Source organism: Melanostigma gelatinosum (assembly GCF_949748355.1).
Source record: "Melanostigma gelatinosum genome assembly, chromosome: 8".
Classification (NCBI taxonomy): domain Eukaryota; kingdom Metazoa; phylum Chordata; class Actinopteri; order Perciformes; family Zoarcidae; genus Melanostigma; species Melanostigma gelatinosum.
The window spans coordinates 14,813,802-14,834,234 of record NC_136641.1 but is presented as its reverse complement, the minus strand read 5'-3'; the positions used below and the strand labels follow the sequence as shown (position 1 = coordinate 14,834,234).

The 20,433-nt window shown below is 43.3% G+C and overlaps 1 protein-coding gene across 3 annotated transcripts in view; it reads right to left on the bottom strand.

Annotated features, from left to right (window-relative positions):
* Positions 1-15,720, bottom strand: part of l1cama (L1 cell adhesion molecule, paralog a) — a 37,911-nt gene extending 22,191 nt beyond the window's left edge. For all 3 annotated transcript variants that reach the window (XM_079272970.1, XM_079272972.1, XM_079272971.1), the window contains exon 1: positions 15,616-15,720. The gene's annotated coding sequence lies outside the window, so the exon portion shown is untranslated. The remainder of the gene's footprint in view (positions 1-15,615) is intronic.
* Between the last annotated feature and the right edge of the window lie 4,713 nt (positions 15,721-20,433).

Here is a 20,433-nt window from a genome sequence, read left to right as displayed (position 1 = left end):
AAAGAAGATACCTCTGGCGTGACTTATTTATTGATGTTTTTTCCCCTAAAGACACAGTGGGAATAGTAGAATAAAAGAAGTGGTGAATAATTGAACGAGAAGGGAGTGAACTCATTAAGATATCCGTGAGGGCTGGAGAAAGAGAGGAAAGGTGGATGGAGGGACGGAGGAAGGAAAACTGACAAAGAGAAAGAAGGGCAACACCGGCGGGAGATCAAAGGGGGGATTGACAACAAAGTCAACAACAAAAAGTCTAAAAAATTCATAGGATTTGAAAACAAAGAGAGAAAGCAGTAGGATGGAAAGAACAAAAAGGAAAAAAAGTGGACGTGACAGATGTGGGAAGGGAGAGATCTGGTTATGGGATCACTGACCAGTAAGAGCTCTGCAATGATCAAAAACAGGGGTGTTACCCCGAATGTAATCGTGTATCGTATTCCCTGCATGCGTGTGTGTTTGTGTGTACATGAATCTGTGTGTGTTGCAGTGTGTATCAGTAAAGATCAGCCTGTATGTCAGCAGGTCAGATAATGTCTCTTGTCGGCTAATGGAACCGGTCTTGCAGATGGAGTGCCGCCTAAAGCTCTCGCTGCTTCTAGCATGTTAGCTGCTGCTCACTTAAGTCCACAGCTGATAAGGTCGTTTGCTTATGGCTTGCCTGTCAGTCATATAGTCACATGAAATTGTATGCTATCAATAAACAAAAAGGAAAAATAAACGGAATGGTAGGTGTTTGTGTTTGCGTGGATAAAATCATGGCTGTAATCTTTTGTATGGGAACTTTAAATGTACACATGTTGGCCGTGCTGCAATATTGAATCCCTTTTTTTTAAATTTCCTTTTCAATTCACCTGCAATCTCAATAGACATGGAAAGAAAACAGACTGTTCGGTCTCATTGGAAAAATAAACATAGACAAGAACAAAGAAACAAATTAACTTGTTTCTGTACATTAAATGAGAAAGATATGTATTTATACGTGCACATACATACATACATTCACACACACACATCCTACACTGCTGCGCTGCTGCCTGTGGGCGTCATTTGCTTCATTAGCAGCAGCATCAGTCAGATTCTGTGCCTGCAGCACAAAGCGCAGTAATTACGGACACACCCTCCGTGTCGGGCAGAAGACGTAAGATGCAATGCACACAAGCGCCGCCATGAACACCGAACATTCTAACAGGCAAATTGTTATGCACTCTGCGTGCAGTATAGGAGCATGCAATGAACATGAACGGCTACAGCATGAACGGCTACAGCTTACGAATGTACTTTTTTGTTGACGAATGGTTCAGTGCATGTAGATAGTTCATAGCGTTAGCTTGAGTAAATAGGGGCAATTATGACATTGTGAAATCACATGGACTAGCCATTAGGAGTGACCTTCCCTTGTTCCCCTCCCTGCTTCCTTTTATGTCTCCTGCTCAGTCCTACAGCTCTTGATTTCTCCCTCTCCTTATCTCTCACAGTCAGCCTCTCCCCCTTTTCTCCCGTTCCTCTGGAGCCAGCAGTCTGGCTTGTGTGCTTTCTTATTTGATGTGCATTTTGACCTTCACTGCCACTTTCTTTGCTGTACCTTTTGTGACGACACACGCCGTTTGTGTAAAGGGAAGCTCAGTGGAGATCCTTCAGTAAACGTGTTTGTATGCAGCCATTTATCCCTCAGAGAGAACATTTAGAGGGAGATCAGACATGTGAAAGGCAATTTTAATGTGTGTGTGCTTGTAAAACCTTTGGGGATCAAACTGGAGGCAGGCAGGGCCGGTAAAAAAAAAGAAGCTGACATCAGTGTAGTATCAATCAGTGTTAGCCCAACCAGATGCAGCAGCTTAACACTGTTGGAGATGACAAACCAGCTGGAACAACACAAACAGTATACAGCACCAGAGGGAAATGAGCCACTGAAGCACATTCTTGAATAACCATGGAATACATGAAAGAGCACAACACATTACTTTATTTTTCCATACAGGTCACAGTTATTCAAGTCAGCCATAAATACAGTATAAAGCAGCTGAAGAGAAAGCTACGCGCCTCAAAGAGAAGGCTGTGGCACTACGGTTATCTGATGATCTGGTGTGAATGGGAGCAAACGTGTGCCCTTGTGTGTGTGTGTCTGGGTTGCATCGAGTGTGCTGGTGGGGGCAGGTTGGTTTGGGCTGTTGCAGGTAGTGATGTCTGAGGAGGGGCTGTGCAGTCAGTCATTCAGCAGACAGAGAGGAGGAGGGAGTGGTCCCTCGGGTCAGGTGATAAGTGTCCCGTATAGCGCTGAAGGACTTAGCTGCCAGCGACTGGTGTGACACGCAAGGACACGTGGCCGCCTCCGCAGGGACAATCGGCACGCCACACCCCGAGGAGAGGGGCGGAGTGTGTATACGTGACCTACGACCTCCATCACAACAGGTTAGACATTTGAGATACTCGTTTTTCTGTGGAAAAAAAACACACTCTTACTGAAGAAAGAAAACTAATTTACCGAACGCAATTTTGTGAGATGGTTTTGTTTTGAAGAAATACATTTGTGTCAGGCTCTTAATTAACCACAGGTTTTCACAATGGGTTTTTCTTGCCCTAAGCTTCCCTTGCAGACAGCTCATTGCTAAGATTCAGACATTGCCAGAAACATTTGTCAAGGTCTCCTTTTCGACCACTTCAGGGAAATGAGCTGCTGGCAGGGCAAGGTTACCCACACTGCTTTGCTAACACATTTGCATGGAAGAGCTCCGGTGGCTCAACGACTGTGGGAAAGTGGCTGATTTCTTTTTTCTTTTCTTTTTTCCAAGCCTGAGGCTGGACTTGTTGCGGCAGGATGAAGTCACACATGACATTACAGAACGTCTGTGAATACATACATCAGACATACTTACACACCCATGCACAGACTGTACCAACACACATCAGCACTGCCACAGTTGCTTTGTCAATCAAAGCAATGCTACCTAAGAAATAAAAACATTTGCAAATGCTTTACAACAAAAGCAAACAGCTGCTGAAATAGCACGAGCATACCAATCAAACATCACAAGTTACTTGACTACAGTAGAGGTGGAGGTAAAGGCTCACAGTACCAGGTGATTTGCATTTTCAAAATGATTAACCAGTTCAAACAACGGCTTCTTTGCAATCCCATTAACTTTGTTAAAAGTTGCACAAGCAGCACTTCCCCTTAAGTGCTCGTCTAATCAAATACAAGGTCTTCTGGGGACGAGGAAGGAGATGCAACGCCCCGAAACAGATAGTAAACGTCTTTTGAGTGGAATCAGAGAGGAAAGAGAGGATGGGGATGTTTATGGATGAGAAGGAACAAGAGGAGCGAAGAGGAATAACAGATATATTCCAGCTCTCTTCAAACAGTCTAGTCTCCCAAATCCAGACGAACATATTAAAAATGATAACAGTTTCATAGACTGTGGAGAATTTATCCATCCTAACTCCACCTTCAAGCGCTCTGTCTACTGTTGGGACACAACTAAAACCACATTTTATATAAGGGCTAATGTTCTGAGTGAGACATGTTATTGATTTGTTTGTTGTTCAAGATGGTAATCATATTTTTTTCTTCTTGCTGTGTTTGCACTTTGCTGCATTTCATTTATGCATCACCGCCTCTCGCCGGACTGCAGTGACACGTCAATCGTGTCAGTGCGAATTCAAAATGTTTTCAGTCAGACTTGCAGAACTTCTAATGTTGGGAAAGTTCACATGATTCAAGTCATCTTAGTGAATTGCTGTTCTCTGTAAACATGCTCTCTACTACTGTAGGCCAGAGTAATGAACCTTTATTCAGTTCATCTCAACATCTGCTGTGTAAACAGAGATCCTCTGGTGTAAGGAGGTGATATATTATACATTTATTTCAACAGTAACTGCAGTGTGGAGGGTTTTTACTGCAGTTTTGTTGAGCACAAAAAAAAAAAAGTAGTACACAAATACAAATTATTATTATGTAAGTGTGTGCACTGGCTTAGAAAAACAATGCCCCACTGGAGCTGCTTATTGTCTCTACATCAGCTTGTTTCTGCCTCTCTCATCTCTCAGTGTCATCAACACACACGAGGAAAACCGCAAAGCTCAGACATGTGAAGACTCACACACACACACCGTCGCTCAAACCTGCAAACACACACACGCACACAGCAGCAACCTGGAGGTGGGTTTAGGTAATTGTCTGGCAAGACGAGTCAGTTTACGGGGATTTGCCTGCGATTCAAATCAGGCTGAGTGAGGATAAAGCCAGCAGAGAGACAAGGGGAACAGAGTTTGCATGGTGATAAGGCTGCTGGGTTTCATACATGGTCTCAGCTTATTGTTAGCACCACCTGTGTGTGCGCTTGTCGGTTTGTGTGAGAAGGTGTGTGTGTGTGTGTGTGTGTGTGTGTGTGTGTGTGTGTGTGTGTATGTTTACTTAGGATTGACAGGTCAGTATTGTTGCGCATGACTCATTTTGTTTGTTGTAGAATATGTCCTTGGGCGTGTTTTATTCGTCTTGTGGGCACATAAATCTGTTTACACAGTCACATGGGGACTTGCCTTCCCCTATGAGGACAAAATGCATGTCCTTATAACGTAAATCATTACATTTTAGAGTGAAGATTTGGTTTCGGGTTCGAGTAAGGTTTAGGTTAATGTTAGTGTAAGGGTTAGGATTAGGCTGCTATGGTTATGGTTCGGGCAAGTGTCAATGTATGGTCCCCAAAGTCATGAAAACACGCCTGTGTCTGTGTGTGTGTGTGTGGAGTATCTAGGGCTAGGTGTCAATACTTCTGCCTCCCTTTCCTTTCCTCACCCCGCTATCACCATGACAACCTCCTGACTCCAGCTCAGCCGCACGCAGAAATGATTTCTCTCCCCTCCCCCTCAGACATGTTCATCCTTCTCACCCCACCCCACCACCTCCCTTCTCTGTCTCTCTACTTTATACTCTCTACCTTCATCTCCTGTCTCCTGCGTCTCCATCTCCTGCTCTTCCCCCATCACTGGCTTTCTCCAGTTCCCCTGTTATGTCTATGCTCCCCACACTTGAAAGAGTTCCTGACTGTCGTCTTTGCTGAAAGTCTGTCTGTTATTTGCGCTCTTCTATCTCTTTCACTTCTGTTCTCTATTCGCTGCTCCCTGCCGATTGCCTCTCACTACTCAGTATAGAACTCACTTTTTCTCTCCCTGAACTCTTTTACCCCACCCCTCCCTCCCAGCCTTCGTCTCCCTCCCTATAGAAAGAAGGTTATGGAACATTGTCTTCCATCCGCGCTGCACTACATCTTCATTAAAACCTCCTGGCCAACATCATACACAATGCAATTATAGGTAGCATTCTATCAACCGCTGACATCAACTGTTATCAAGCCTGAGAGAGACCGTCCAGTCTTAGGGGAAATTTGCAGGCTGGCACAGCATCGATACAGTCCCTCGACCCTAAGTGGCAGACTAACTCCCATCGCATCGGTTATCATTATCATCAGCAAACCATTTCTGCTCTGTAACTAAATCCAATCATTACCAATGGAGTCCGCAGCGGAAATCTATTTGAGGCGGGGCGGCTTGTGCTCTCCAACAGAGGAGGGCCAAGCTCCGTCAAAGGCTGCAGTGTTATCTGAGGCGCACAGCCCCGTCTCTGCTGCAGACCCCTGTCACTGTAAATCCCCCCCCCCCCCCCCGTCCCCACACAGTCCCTCCACACACCAGTGTGTAGTGGTAAAGAGATCAAGGATGTGACATTTTCCAGAATGCGCCGCAATTTTCAGCAAGGCGAAATATGAAAGAGAGTAAACAGACAACCACAGCTAGTGTGTGTGTGTGTGTGTGTGTGTGTGTGTGTGTGTGTCTGCGCGTCATCGCCCATCAGAATGTTAAAAAGAGTGACAAGTATATCTGTCTTTATATTTTCAAGGAGGCAGACAGAGTGAATAAGCAAAAAAATAATGGAGGAAGCGGTTTCATCGCCTCTCTATTTATATTGTTTTGCAGAGCTTCACTGCGCTTCTTCTTCCTCGCTCCCCTCCTCCTGCATCATATATATATGATATATCATATATATAATAATAATGTTATTTATAGAGCACCTTTCATACGTAAAAACAGTTGAAAGTGCTTCACAGAGGAAAAACATAATAGATCAGATCTACACTAAATCCCCTGCTTTCTGAGGTCTTTACACTAGCTTCCAGTCGGTCAAAGAATTGATTTCAAAATATTCTGTAGAAGCACTGAATGTTTTAGGGTCAAGATACATTTTTAATCTACAAGCTCAGGAACCCTCCAGACATCTCAGTTCTTCTGGGACAGGCTGTCTGTTCCTCGAGTCAGAACTAAACACGGAGAAGCAGTGTTCAGTTTTAATGCACCGTATATTTGGAACAAACTCCCAGAAAACTAAAGGTCGGCTGCACCTCTCTGTTCTTTTAAATCAAGGGGGAAGACTTTTCTGTTTTCCGCTGCCTTTATTAAATAACCTCCTACGCGGTACTGTAACTTTTATCCTCGCCTTTTATACCTGTCTATTCTATTTTAACTTGTTTTTATTTTCTATATTGGATTTTTAATGACTGCTTTTACTTGTATTTAAATGTCCACATATAATGGGCTTCTTTTGCACTTTATCTTTTGATGTTTTTCACGTAAAGCACTTTGAATTGCCTTGTTGCAGAAATGTGCTATATAAATAAACTTACCTTGCCCTGTTATGGTGGCATATATCTAAATCATCCCATGATAGCGTGGCTTAAAACCTGCTGATCGTGCTGGTTCCTTTATAGGACACCCGCACAGCATGTCAGCAACTCCTGCCAGCGAGCACCAGCCTACAAACACAGCTTTTGCATGATAACCTTTCTCAAACACCTCAGGGTATTTTTCTTTTATTCAAACTGAAAAGATAAACCAGCTTGTCTGTCACTTGTGGAGGCGGACGGGCACCGCAGACAGGCTGGGGGGCCAAAAAACAGAACAGTCTGGCGGCCGCACGGCTATAACAGCCTGTCACTGACGTTTGCTGTTGAATTGTTTGTTCCCCCTCTGAACCAAGCGCTGGTCAAAGCAGTGTTCACGACACAGTCATGTAAATTTAAAAACAGACTTTCTGGAGTACTAGATGGAGGAGAGACGGAAGGGGGAATGGAAAGACTGAAGGGATGGTGAGAATGAAGGAGAGTATGGAGAAAGAGAGAATAAGTTACAAAGATGTTTAAAGATAGATGATAAATGGTGCACATTGAGAATTAAGTCATCCCAGCTGAACACGTGCTGATTTCATCCTGTCAGTTCAGTATAGGCAGCTCTACTATTTGTGTTTGGGGTTGTGCTCCTTATTTAATAAGCGTCAGAGTCACTCTGTACACAGCCTGAGAAGATGCTGGTGAGCTACATATGTATGTGTGTGTGTGTGTGTGTGTGTGTGTGTGTGTGTGTGTGTGTGTGTGTGTGTGTGTGTGTGTGTGTGTGCTTGGCAGGTGTGCATCTGCCCCTGCACGCGCTGACATTTTAATCGCGACAGGATCTCTATCCTTTACCCTCCCATCTCCCTCTGCTCCCTGTATCTTCTTCTCTTTATCTTCTCACATTGTCCTCCCATCTTAACCTCCACACTCTCACACTTCCTGCTTGTCGCCCTGAGCAGAATCAGACTATAACAGTGTACACTATAACTACAACATTATTAAAAGGTTACTGATAATAAACTTCCTTTCTTTCTCCCCCAGTATTCCACCTTCTCTCCTGCCCCACCCTACCGTGTAAGGCCTGGAGGGTGAGGTCTTTTCTTATGTGTATAATTACCTCGTTAAGCTCGTTAACAATGTCCGGGCCCTCTGTCTATTCTCTCCTGTTGCTATCTCCATGTGGTTTGTTTTCTGCTCTTCGTCTTCTCTCTTTTCATCTCCCTCCTTCCCCCGATGTGACATCTGCCCCTTTGAATAAATCTATTTTCCCTTCTTGTTGCTCCTGTGTATTCTCTTGGGGATTGCGCCTTTTATCTTTTCCTCGTATTAACAAGAAGCCTCACCCCGTGTCTCCTTATCGCTTTCTGCTCCATCAGTGGGTCCTCTCTCCAGCACAGACTTCAACAAATGATTCACAAAAATCGCGACACATAAAGTGTGCCCTGCAAGTTTGGCCACAAAAATACAGTCGCTCAATTCTTCCCGCTGTGCAACAGAGCATGGTGGCTGATGTAAACAGACAGTTTTATCTAAATATAGAGTCTCATTATTGCAGCTCGGGCACTGTGGGAGGCTCTCTGCAGCACCATGCCCAATTGCCCCTGATCAATTCAGGGAGCAAACGCCAACAACTCCAACAACTCCAACATCAACCTGTTTTAAAAGTCTGCATTCAAAAGAGGCTAACAAGAACAGATTCACAGACATCCATCTGTTCAGGTAGCGCGTGGAGTCTGTAGCAGGTTAGCATGGCCTGGTTTATTCTGGCTATGAGCAGATAAGGAGGCATGTGGGTCATAAATTGTAAAGAAAAATGCATAATAGGTTACATAAACCCTTACTTTACTGTGTTCAGTCTCCCTGACATGCAAAATAATTGCAATTTGGCCAAATAAATACAATGAGATGGGGAGGCATCCCGATATATAGTAAGCAGAAGGCACACTAGTTATCCAAAATATGATGACACAAATACCGTATACACACAAAACCAAACAGGTGAAATAAAATACACCACGTGCTATGGCAATAACTACAATTATGATGGCGTTAATGAGAAAGCAAGAGGCGATAATAATCCGTTTCATCGGCAGCTGAGGCATTCTGCAGTCATGCGTGGGCTGAGAAAATGACGTGATCTTTACGGTCATGAAAACGTTTTCCCCTCTCTCTCCGTGTTTCTTGACAATCTCTACCGTCACTCTCAGTACAGGCTAAACTAACAAAAGAAAGAGGGGGAAAAAAACAACTCAAGACATTTTAGAGACACAGTTTCTAGCATTTATATTCTATATATATAATAAGTCAGAAGACATTTCCTTATCTGAAAGACGATGCTGCCTGCTTACAGGGAAAATAAGCAACACAACTCTTCTTACACATAAACAACAACCTCAACGAGCACACCTCTCGAACTCTCATCGGTCTACACTTTTGTCTCTGACATTTCTTTACTCCTTGACATTTACAGTTTCTCTGCACTTCTGCACAAATCCCTCCTGCTGTTCATAATCAATTTCCCTTCTCTGCAGCTCTTTTCTGACACTCCTCCCTCTTTGTCTCCATGCCTCCTCTTGTCTGACATTACCCTGTTTTAACCTGGCCTGACCCTCATCCGCCCTCCTTCAGCCAGTGCCTGCACGCGTGGGGTGGGCGTAGTGTGTAATAGGATGGCACAGTAGGTGAGATTAAATTAGGCCAGTGTATGGATTACAGTGTGGGATTACAACCCACTCAAAACCTGATCCCCTCCCACTCTCTGTAATCCAACCGTAATGAATATATCATGGCTGACACAGCAGATAAAGGGCCTGCTAGAAACTAGTCACAACAACATCGAGACACGCAGAGGAGACAAATACAGACAGCCTGTTTCCTTTGCGTCACCTGCAGTACTTGAGGCCACTGTGTCTGTTCAAGCGTGCATGGATGCTTGTGTTTCATGCCCCATCTAGTTCATTTATGGTTCATTCAAATGAAGTGTAGCTATAGAGTGGGGAAGAGGCAAGTGAAACAAAATCAATACATGTAAACAGTCCAAATAAATAAGCCTTTCGAAAGTTTAGATGGATTCAGAACACGATCAAACCACACTGTGTTTCACATGTGAGGTGTGCCACTCAGTCAATGTCTAACAGTCACATTCAGTTCAGCACGCTCACTCTAATGCCTCAAAACACAGTTGTTGAATGTCTGCTCTCCCGACTATTTGTCTCTTGGCAGCAACGTACCAGGCATTGCTTCCCATCTTTTCAGTTCAATTTGAAGACTTAATTATTCTACAACTGAGGCACAAAATTCCAAGACTGGCTTTTCAGAGTTCCAGGGAACATCATCTTGATCAGTAAACTCTGGAGTGCTTCTGTGATGCTACAAATGATTGGATATGCTCTGGCATAAGCCTCAATGTTTCAATCCAGTCCAGGCTTCCAGAAACACAAATGGAAATGGAAACTACTTGAATGTGATAGTGCCTGAGTGCCAGAATGTATCTACTTTGGAGAAACAGAGACTGCCAGCCTCCACACTAAACAGTCGTGCTTTATTCTGCCTTATGGTTGAAAAGCATTTGTCAGCTCGTGTTTTTTTGAACGTGCTTTAGAAATAAATTTGACTTAACTTGATGACTGTCAAACACCTGTGCAAAAGATACACCCGTACGTATGAAGGGTGGCCGATCACTGCTTTTCCATTGACAGTCTATTCACAGAATACATCTTTTTTTTTCCCTCAGCTTAAGTGTTGGCAAAGGGACAACAAATTCCCAGCCAGAATGAAAGTCATGCCAAGGACTTTGAGAAACATTGTCACGGGGAAACAATTCCAGAACAAAAAAGTTGAGTGGAGCAGTGTGATGTAAAGCAACGGTGCAGAAGTATCTTCCAGCTCTGAGACACATCATGCCCATGAGTTTCATTAAAAATGCAGCGGGCCTCTCAGCAACTAATCAATAAATTAGTAAACCAATGCTGTCATGTCCCCTTAATAAACAGCCTGTCCAATGTAATCAAAGCCAGAATGGTATCATGGTCGAAGTTGTCTGAGATATTGTCCTGAACAAATAAACCAGCTTATACAACAGATAAAGTTATTCATTTATAATGTGCTTGATGCTAAATCCGCTTTATTGTAAATTACATACGGTAGAATAAAGAGGAGCATTCTGTATTCAATTAAATGACTAAGAGCTTTACGGTAGAACGAGTGAGAGGCAAAACAAAAGCATTAATAACGTTCTGGGAAGCATGAGACGGCAGCACATAATCTAATAGTGAAGCTATTTTACCCAGAAGCCATTAAACGTTAGACTTACTTACTGTATCTCAGCAATGTGGCCATAGGATACTTGACATCATCTTTCACAAATGAAAGGCAATAACCCCACATTGGTATTTTATGTAAGGTTAATTCATTCATGAGGTCATCTCATACTGGTTACTGTTAGTGGTGAGTCATGCACGCACGCACGCAACTGCGCAGAGAAACATCTTTGAAAATCAACAGAACACTTCATAGACGGAGTTGGGAAACACACTGGACAAAGGGTCAATTTAGTCCAATTATAGTCACTGATGTGGACAATAAAGCCTTTCTGATAGCACTGACATGTGGTCCAGACGCTGAGGGGAATTCTGCGTTTTGCCGAGACAAAGACATGATTTTGTCAGAGACAGAAAAAGGACGAGGACAACATCATGGAGGCAAAGACCAGGTCAATCACGGAGATCCACATCTCCCCTAATTCATAATCATTATGTGTAGATTTATATTTTTGCTATATGTTTGACATTTCTTTGCTCCATAATAATAAAATAAAGTAATAAAGAATGCATTATTTTTTTTATTTCCTCAATTTGAGATTTTTCCAATACCTGGGGCGTCCAATTGCATTATTGGTTTGGCAGTAATTAATTTCTGTCCTGGTTTCAAGTAATATCCCCTATGGGGTTCCAGTTTTGTAATTTTAACCACCAATATCATATTTGTCACACATGGGAAATCTACAATTTGTACTCTCTCATACCATCACGTCTGAAAGCTGTAATAAGGTAATTCACTCTGCCCAAATTAAATTCATTTCCATGATGCCTCTATTTGTGCCCTATTCTCCATCACAGCTTCAATCGTATAATAGGGCTGGATTTATGAGTCTTTGTGTGTCTGGGAACCGCGATCAGGAGCCTCAGTCATTATTTGGATTAAGACCCTGGTGTGAGCTTCTCTGTCCACCACTGCATGAATACTGATATGACAAGTGAAACCAAAAAGCTGCAGGGCGGGTAGAGTAGGGGAACGAATACAGAGACAGAGACGGTAAAAGGAAAAATGGATTGGAAGGTTTGCTCGAGCTGTCTATGCAGAGAACAGGACTCTTAAATGACAGCTGGAACAAGGTGGTTCAGAGAATTTGCCATGACAGTCTTCTTCCACTTTGTCTCAGCTTACATAACAGTCTTTATCCTTTTCACCATCTCGGTACCATCCTGCTGCCTTTTAAATCAATCCTTTCCATCTTCAGGTGTTCCTCCCTGCCTGCTTCATTTCACCTCTGCACATTTCATTCTGCTGGCCTCCTTCCCTCCTCGTCAATTCTCTTATCATTTACCCGTGGCTGGCCTGTCAATCCATCTGACCCGTAGCTCCCTAAATCGCCTCAATGTATTCTCCACCGAAACCTGACAGCATGTCTACACGATCCCCCCCACTTGACACCCAGCGAGCTGACTCCCATCTGCACCGTCTAAATCAAACAGCCTGGATTAGCGGTCCAGTTGTTGGGGAGGGGACTGACTCTCCATCTTGACAGCCTCCTGAAGGTGCACATGCAACCTCTGCGCACACAAGCACGGCTTTAAACGAAAGGCGTACGCACACTGGAAGATGAGTCAAGGGAGTTCGCTCACAAGCCTTTGAATCTCCGATTTAGAGTTTGTAACTTTACAACTAAAAGTCTCAAAGGAGGATAAAAAAGGAAACCAGAGATGAAACGGTTATTGTTGACACTTGGGTCTAAAAGATAGTTCTCTCTCTCTTAACCCTAGTCGCTGCTTTAATGGCTGAATCCCCAAAAGTGGAAAGTGCGCTCTTTGATCAGTAGCAGACGCTTAAGTAATCAGGCCGGGGAGGCAACATTACAGAATCCTTAATTTGGCGCACTGCAACAGGATCTCTGCAGCGTGTAGGCCATTTGCAGAGGGGTTTTTTTTGTGCGAGTTTCAGAAGTTGTGCCTATTCAGAGGTGGTAATGTGTGTGTGTGTTGATATAGCTGTGTTTGGCGAGCAGGATGACCAGCAAAGATGCCCTGAGGCAACAACAGGTGGCCTAGGAGGGAAGGGCCAGTGCAGCGCTGCTCTTCCTCGGAGTTGTTCCTAACAGAATGAGAGTAGATCACTCCTCTCCTCCTACACAACACCAGCTCTCCACTTCAACTGCAGGACTAAAGGCATTTGGAAACAGGCCAGACTCTGACATGTTCATTCCATAAAAATGTAGAGAGAAAAAGCACAACTATCTGACCATACATTGCTTTTCTCTTTTAATCTTCGTCAATCAGAATCCTCCTTTTAATCTTTTCTCCTTTCACTTCTGTGGTTCTTTCTTTTGCTACAGCCCATCCTCCCTTGTGACCTTGCCCTTTGCAATCCCCTATGTGATCCCTCCTTCTCTCTTCAATATCAATAGCAGTGAACATGCATTAAAGGATGCAAAGTGATTTGCATTTCAAAAGGGAATCCACTTTCTTCTCTTTCTCCGTTTTCTTTTCTATGTTGCTTACACCATCCTCCGCTGCCTTTTCTCTCTCCCCCTCCATTCTCTGTCCTCCTCTCCTCACATAAATCCCCGTTTCCATCCATGTCTTTGATGGAACAGCTCAATTAACCAGCCCGTGTCCAGGGGGAGATTACATTCTGCATCATACTGTAGCGAGAGTAATCATACACTCCACGTCTAGCCAGCTACTCCGACAACAACATCCCTGCTACACTAGCAGCTCCCAACACAGTGCAGAGACCGGGCCACCACTGCCATACAAACCCTACACTGCATTAAATAGTATGGTAATGTCCCCAGCAGTGGTTCTCTGGGGCATTGCTGCCACGGTGAGGATGCACACACACGCGCACGCACACACACACTCATCCACTCCAACACGCCCTCTTCAGCAGCAGCTGTATCTTGATCTATTGTGTGAACGTGTGCAGTGCAGTATGTTTATGGATGTTGTACAGATGGTGACACTTCATTGTCAGGCGCAGTGCCTTCCCTCCCCTCCAGTCCCTCGACTGGGTTCATCTGGGACAAGCTGCAGGCTACTGAGGCATGGAGGGAGGGAGAGCGTAGGTTCAGTACATAGCACACACAGAGCAGACATACTTGTGTATCTGCTCATATCGTTAGGATAGGGGTGCACAAAGGTATACCACAAAACACCAGACATGCACAAACAACCTACAGACGGAACAAGCGTAGAGTCTTTAGCAGCTGCTTTTAGCACTGTACATTTTTCTACATCATTAACACAACTGGTGGAACATTGTCTGTTTTCTGCTGTTGGCTAGACCAGATGTGTAACAGGCCACAGAGGGTGACAGCAGGCAGCTGCATGGCATGGAGCCAGGTGAGTGCCTCCTTTTTATGGGCACACCTCCACACAGTCTGCTGCGAGCACTGCCCCACCCTTATTCCCACTTCCGCTGATATCTCCTCCCGTATAAATATCTCATTCATTCTGACTCCTGTTGATATCTGAATCGCTCTTCCTTTCGTTCCTTCCTCCAGTTCGTTTAGCTTCTTGTCTTTCTTCCCTCCAAGGTCGGTAGTTTTGAGTTACTCTGCTTTGGAAAAAACAGACCTACCGCAGCTGCAGGAGATAAGACTGGTGGACTAGAAAACTGTTGTGTGTTCTCCGCTGTGCCGTCCCCTATACAGCTGAGTTACATCCTCCACATCAAGGAAAATCGTAGTAGCACATTGCAATCATGGGCAGTACTTAAAATTAAGCCACTCAGCTATTAGCTGGGGGAGGGGAATGTGGAGAGAAAATGAATTAAAGTAGCATGGCAGCAGGAGAGGCAAAGCATGTCATTTGGCTAAGAAATGAACACCAGTTTGCGGAAAAATGCACGAGGTAATATTATTTGCAAAGGAGCCGATTTAAAGTGCATTATATATTTTTCAAATTTGGTGGGAAATTGTAAAGAAGGGCTGTCTGAGGATTAGTATCTGTTCAATACACGACTACACAAACTAAAAATCTAGGAAAGTAATCCAAATCACATACATTTTTATAGAACCACACATATCAACTTTAGACGTATCAGATAACAAATTGTAAAATGGTTTCATAATCTGGCCGATAAAGTGTTCAGTGACACAATGGCATAAAACACTGCTGTATATTCAATACTAATGTCAGAGGAGACCCTGTTGCATGCAATGCACTGAACGTTCAATCAGCAAGATGAATATGCAAAAACAAAAAAGGAAAAACATTTTCTCGAAAAGTAATCCGTACCAACAGGTTATTCATGGGACCTGGCTTCAAGACGCACAATTTCTTTTTACAGTTCAAAGTGATGCAGTGCATATAGTATAATTAATCACAACCCCCACTACCACAGAAATAAAGATTTGTTTTGTAATCAGTGTAATTATTCTTTTTTTTCCCAAACTGTGTTGAAATAGCTGCGATTTCATAGTTTCCTAAACAGCAACACACCTGATGGGAATAAGACAAATTGCCAGAGAGGAGACATTTAAAAAAAATAGCTGTTTAAGTCATTTACATGAACAAGCCCGTTATCTTTTACTGTTAATGGCAGATGAGGCAAAGGTGCAATTCCATAACAAGCCACCTCCACCTAACAGCCTAATTAATCCTCTTACCAGTTCTCTGCCGCTCTCATTCTGTTCAATGACAAACTGTGCGTCTCATCCCAAAAAATATCCTCTTACCTTCTCTGGCAACTCCTTGCGTCTTTTTCCCCTCTCTTCCGTATCTACTTGTGCCTTTTTCTTCCTCTTCTCTATGAAATTGATTGCGTCCCTCTCCTCTCTGCTGATGCTGCAGTGATAGAAAAACACACCCTCCTCCGGCCGCTCTCTTTCTCCCTCCCTGACTCTCATTGGCTGCCTGTTAGAGGTGACATCACCCTTCTTCTCTGCCTGCCTCCCTCCCTCCCTCACTCTTCACCTCACTCCCTGTAGATTCTGACCATTCCTTTATTGTACCCCCCCTCCTCCTTCCTGTCCATCTATTCCCTCTGTCCTCGTCTTCCCTTCCTATATATACACAGTCTGGATTAGCGGTCCAGTTGCTCTTATTGCTGCTTTCATATTCATGCATGCAGTGCCAAGCATAATAATGCATACTGTACATTAGCAAAGAGCACATAGCCTGTGTTCCTACAGCCCCTTTCCCTCCTTCTCTTCCTGCACCATCCGGGATCTAATAGACTACAAAGGTGAAATAATGACCGGAGGAGGTTTTGTGCTGGTAATCTCCCCACTCCACTGGGCTCAACTTCCATAAGCTCTTTTAATGCATTCTGCCACTAAGACATTAACTGGGCTTCAGTTCATTACAGTGTAATCAAAGGCATGACTGGGATGAATGTTACGTAACGTTGGAGAAGAAGAACATGTGAGAAATTACTGCCATCTCTTATCGGGGTCTTGGGGGCGGGGGGGGGGGGTCAAGATGCAGCTCTGAATAAAGGACTGGGTAATCCAGGGGATGTCTGGCTGTGTTTGCTGTTGTGTTAGAATAAATGTAATCAGGCGACTAGTGATCCAGAACACATGATAAAGATCTGCAGGTGTTTTGTCTTCCATGTTTTTATCTCTTTGCAACTTGATTACCGTTTCTGTCAGTCAGTTGGCCTTATTTCCCCTCCAGCTCATCCAATACCCAGCTATACAAAAGTGACTTGACTTGCTTTTAAAACTATGCATGGACTGGCACCAGTTTATATTTTAAAGCTCCGAAGTCCCTTATTCCACCTCCAAAACCCTTTCGATCCTCTAAAACAATTACTCTTTTCAATTCCATGCTCTCAGTTCAAATCCAAAACTCGCTGAGCTTTTCCCACTGCTGCCTGCAGACTGTTGGAAAGCGTACCCCTCTCTTTGGAGAGTACTTTGATACATATATTTCAAATAGTGTCTTAACAGCATAAATTTTCCTCTAATCTTTCCTTTTTTATGCCACTAAATTTGTGAGGGACCATGTACAAGTATTTAGTAGAAACAACGATGCTTTTTGTCATTTCTATTAGCCACACTAGTGACATGGTTGTCTGGGTGGCGATGTCGGCCTGTCAGGATGATAAATCCTACTGATTTTGGGGATGCCCTGACTTTTCTTATCGCGCCACCACGAGCTTGACAACTATTGGATCGATTAACATTTTCAGTCATTCATGTTCACCTCAGGATGAATTAACTTTGGTTATCCTCTGATTCATCTAGCACCATCAGGTCAGAATTATAGTTTGTGTTTTTTCCTGCTAGAATATATTAAAATAATCATTTTAATTAGTCATCTAACTGATCTTTTTAATCAAATGTTTGTGCAATATATCTGTTTTTGAGTTTGTACTTAGAAGGTTAAGTGTTAATTTATAACACATTCACAAGTAAACTGGGCAGCGCTGACCCCTCCAAGAAACACGCAAACACAGATACTGTTGAAGAAAATCATATAACTGTGAATTCAACTGCCCTTCAATTTAACTAAAAACAAGTTACATAACGTGTTCTTGTGCTCCGAAGTACCGTTTTTGGGAAATTATTCTCTCGGACAGATAAAGTGTGATTAATCTCTCAAGAGCACCAAAACAACCCCTTACATGGAATTGTTTCCTGTGAGCCCAGGACAGAATAGGAACCTGGCCAGATTAGGAGTCCAGATGTGTCCCGTTTTGATTCAACAGACTGGTTTGATTGGTGGAACGTAGCAAACGGAGGCGTGAATTTTGACTATAAGAGTGATCTGTAAAAAGCAGTACATTGGGAGTCGTTTCAATATGCTGAACTTGTTGATGTTGGCTTGTTCTTACTAAAACACGACCTGCTGGTGGCAACTCCGGTTGACTCTCTGTCCTCGTCACTTTGCACGACAATACAAAAATCTGTTTTGATCTGTGCCTGAAATAAAAGAGAAAGCAAGAAACTGACATGAGGACACAATCGTTCCAAACCTCTTCCGAGAAACAAAGTACGCACAACGATTCAGGTAGGGCAGCAGTGCAGCACCATGTCCAGTCAGAAAACCTCTATTCCCACCGAGCTGCTGTAGTTTTTCTTTGTGCCTTTCCAACCCGAGGGTGTCAGCGTGCCCATCTGCCGCTGGTGCCAGAGGATATGCCAGGCATGCAGACAAAAGCTGCCACGGGAGCAGACGGCATGGGAATAATGATTGATGAAGCCAGTTTAGATAGGTGAGAACCTCGGCCAGTATCCTCAGGAGAGGCTGGAGAAAGGCTGAGAGATCAGGGTCAAAACTGTGGCTGGATGGCCGCCAGGAGGGGAGACAAAAACTGGGTGAGAGATTGGAGACGAACATGAGGTGGACATGACAATGATAGATTAATCTGGAATCAAAGTTGTTTTTTGGGGGTTGTTTTTTTAACATTAAATAAGTAGTCAAAGTAGGAAGAACCTTGAAGAGAAAGGAGTGAAAAAAAGACAAATGTGGTGGTTTTTATTTCTTAGGAAAGTTAGGAAATGAGTTATTTGTAGAGACAGAAGCTCTTTGTTTGTACTGTAATGTAAGACGTTATATTAATGTCTTACAAAGGCTTCATCAATGCAACAGTACTTGTTTGGTGTCTTAAATCCATTTGGGCTGGGCACTAAACAACTAACTAGCTAAGGCAACATAAAGGCAGTCTTACAGTAAGAAAACAGACTTTACTTTATCAACAGCAAGTTATTAGGACTTAACAGTCCATGGGATGCAGTCGGAAAACCCTGAGTCATTTCATCTCTACAGCCTCTGTTCTGATCAAGCAATTATAACATAAACCAACACTGTATTATTTAGAAGGCAGGTGCAAGTGGAAGATGGAAGTAAATAAGCATCCCGCTTGAAGGAAGTCTTACTCAGACCGATCAATAGAGATAATGTCTTTCATGTCTCTCTCACTCTCATGGTTTCACCTCCTCATAGCCAGAGTTTCATGTTCAAGAAAAAGTCAGACCGGAACTCTCCGGTTTGACTAAACCCACCTTGCTGAACTCTGAAGTATAAACTTATCTGTGAGGAGATTGTACCTGAGCCGTCTCTCCCCCACAGAATCTACCGGCCGGGCCTTCACTCAAAACCATTCATGTGTGAGAAACTTCTCACTTGCCCTTGCAAAAGCTCTCCGCTCATTTTCTTTCCTACCAACTCAACTGTAGGTGAGTCAGCTGGCAGACCGGTGGGAGAGATGGAATGATGTATGAGGAGGAAGACAGGAGTGTGGAGCAAGAGAGAGGCTATGAATGAACAACTTAAAAGGTCCAGCGCTGCAGGAAAAACAGATGCAGTCAGCAAAAGAGAAAGAGAGAGAGAGCAATCAGTTTGAAAAGCAAGGAGACTGAGGCAATATAGCAAATGGATGCAGAATGGGTGTGGCGGTTCAGAGAGAAAGGGAAAGAAGTACTGAGATGGAGAGCACAACAGATAGAAAGAGAGAAGAGGGTACTGTGTCAGAGGAAGGTGTGATGGACATATAAATATACATACAGACAGGTGTGTTTGAAAAAAAAGATACAAAAACTGACTTGTCATGTCCTCAAAAGCTCATTGGATCTGGAAAAAGAAAACAGCCATGCGAGTGTGTTTTATTCTCCTTGTTTGAATGCATCTTATTATAGTTCTTGCTGATGTGCATGGATGTGTTTCTGTATGAGAGTTGTTTTTCTTTAGATTCCCCTCATCTACAATGACTTTTTATTCATTATCAATATTTTTACTGAAAATGTTAAAAGAATGTGTTATTATTTAAAAAGAAACTAAAACTAAATGTGCATTAGAAAAAAGCCTGTAATGTGTGTATTGTAACTGTAAAGAAGTTAGAACTTTGAGCTGATGCACAATGCAATAGGAAGATAAGTGGACACAGATGGCCGAGGACAAAGATAGCCAGATACCTTTATGAGAAATCAGTGATGAGTAACAACGTTTTGGCCAACAATGATGAAACAACCTGGGGTTCATAACATAAACAGTTCCAGGGACAGTAAGGGACTCATGACTCACTCTCCAAACTCATTTATCTCAGACCAGCTTTATTATTCACTATGTCTACAGGTTGTAAGTACAACAATGTTTTGGTTACGCGAGGGAGCGATAATGATCAGATTTATTCTTTGTTCTTCCTTTGTAGTAAACATTTGATACAATTTCATAATTTGTTTGTCTGTTTCTGCCTTATTAAATAAAGTACATCATTTGTAGTCAAGGCTGCCTTGTATTATTTTTAACAGCGTTAAAGAGGTTCACAGTACGCTCTCCTCCGTGTTGTGAAGATAAAGCGTGCGTGTAAGCCAAGTGCATCGATAAAGGGCCTTGTTGGTTGCTCTAAATCCCGCAAAAACAGCATTCCTCTGGCAGCAAAAGTGTAAAAGTGAGAAGTGGGCAGTCAGAGGTAGATTCAGCTACTCCCGGTCCACCGACTGCACGGTCGCTGATGTGGTGATGGGAGATCCATTGATCCAGTTAAAGTCATTAGGCGGCCAGAAGGTCAGCCAGCCGTCTCTGACCTGCCGTTAATCACTCGCTAA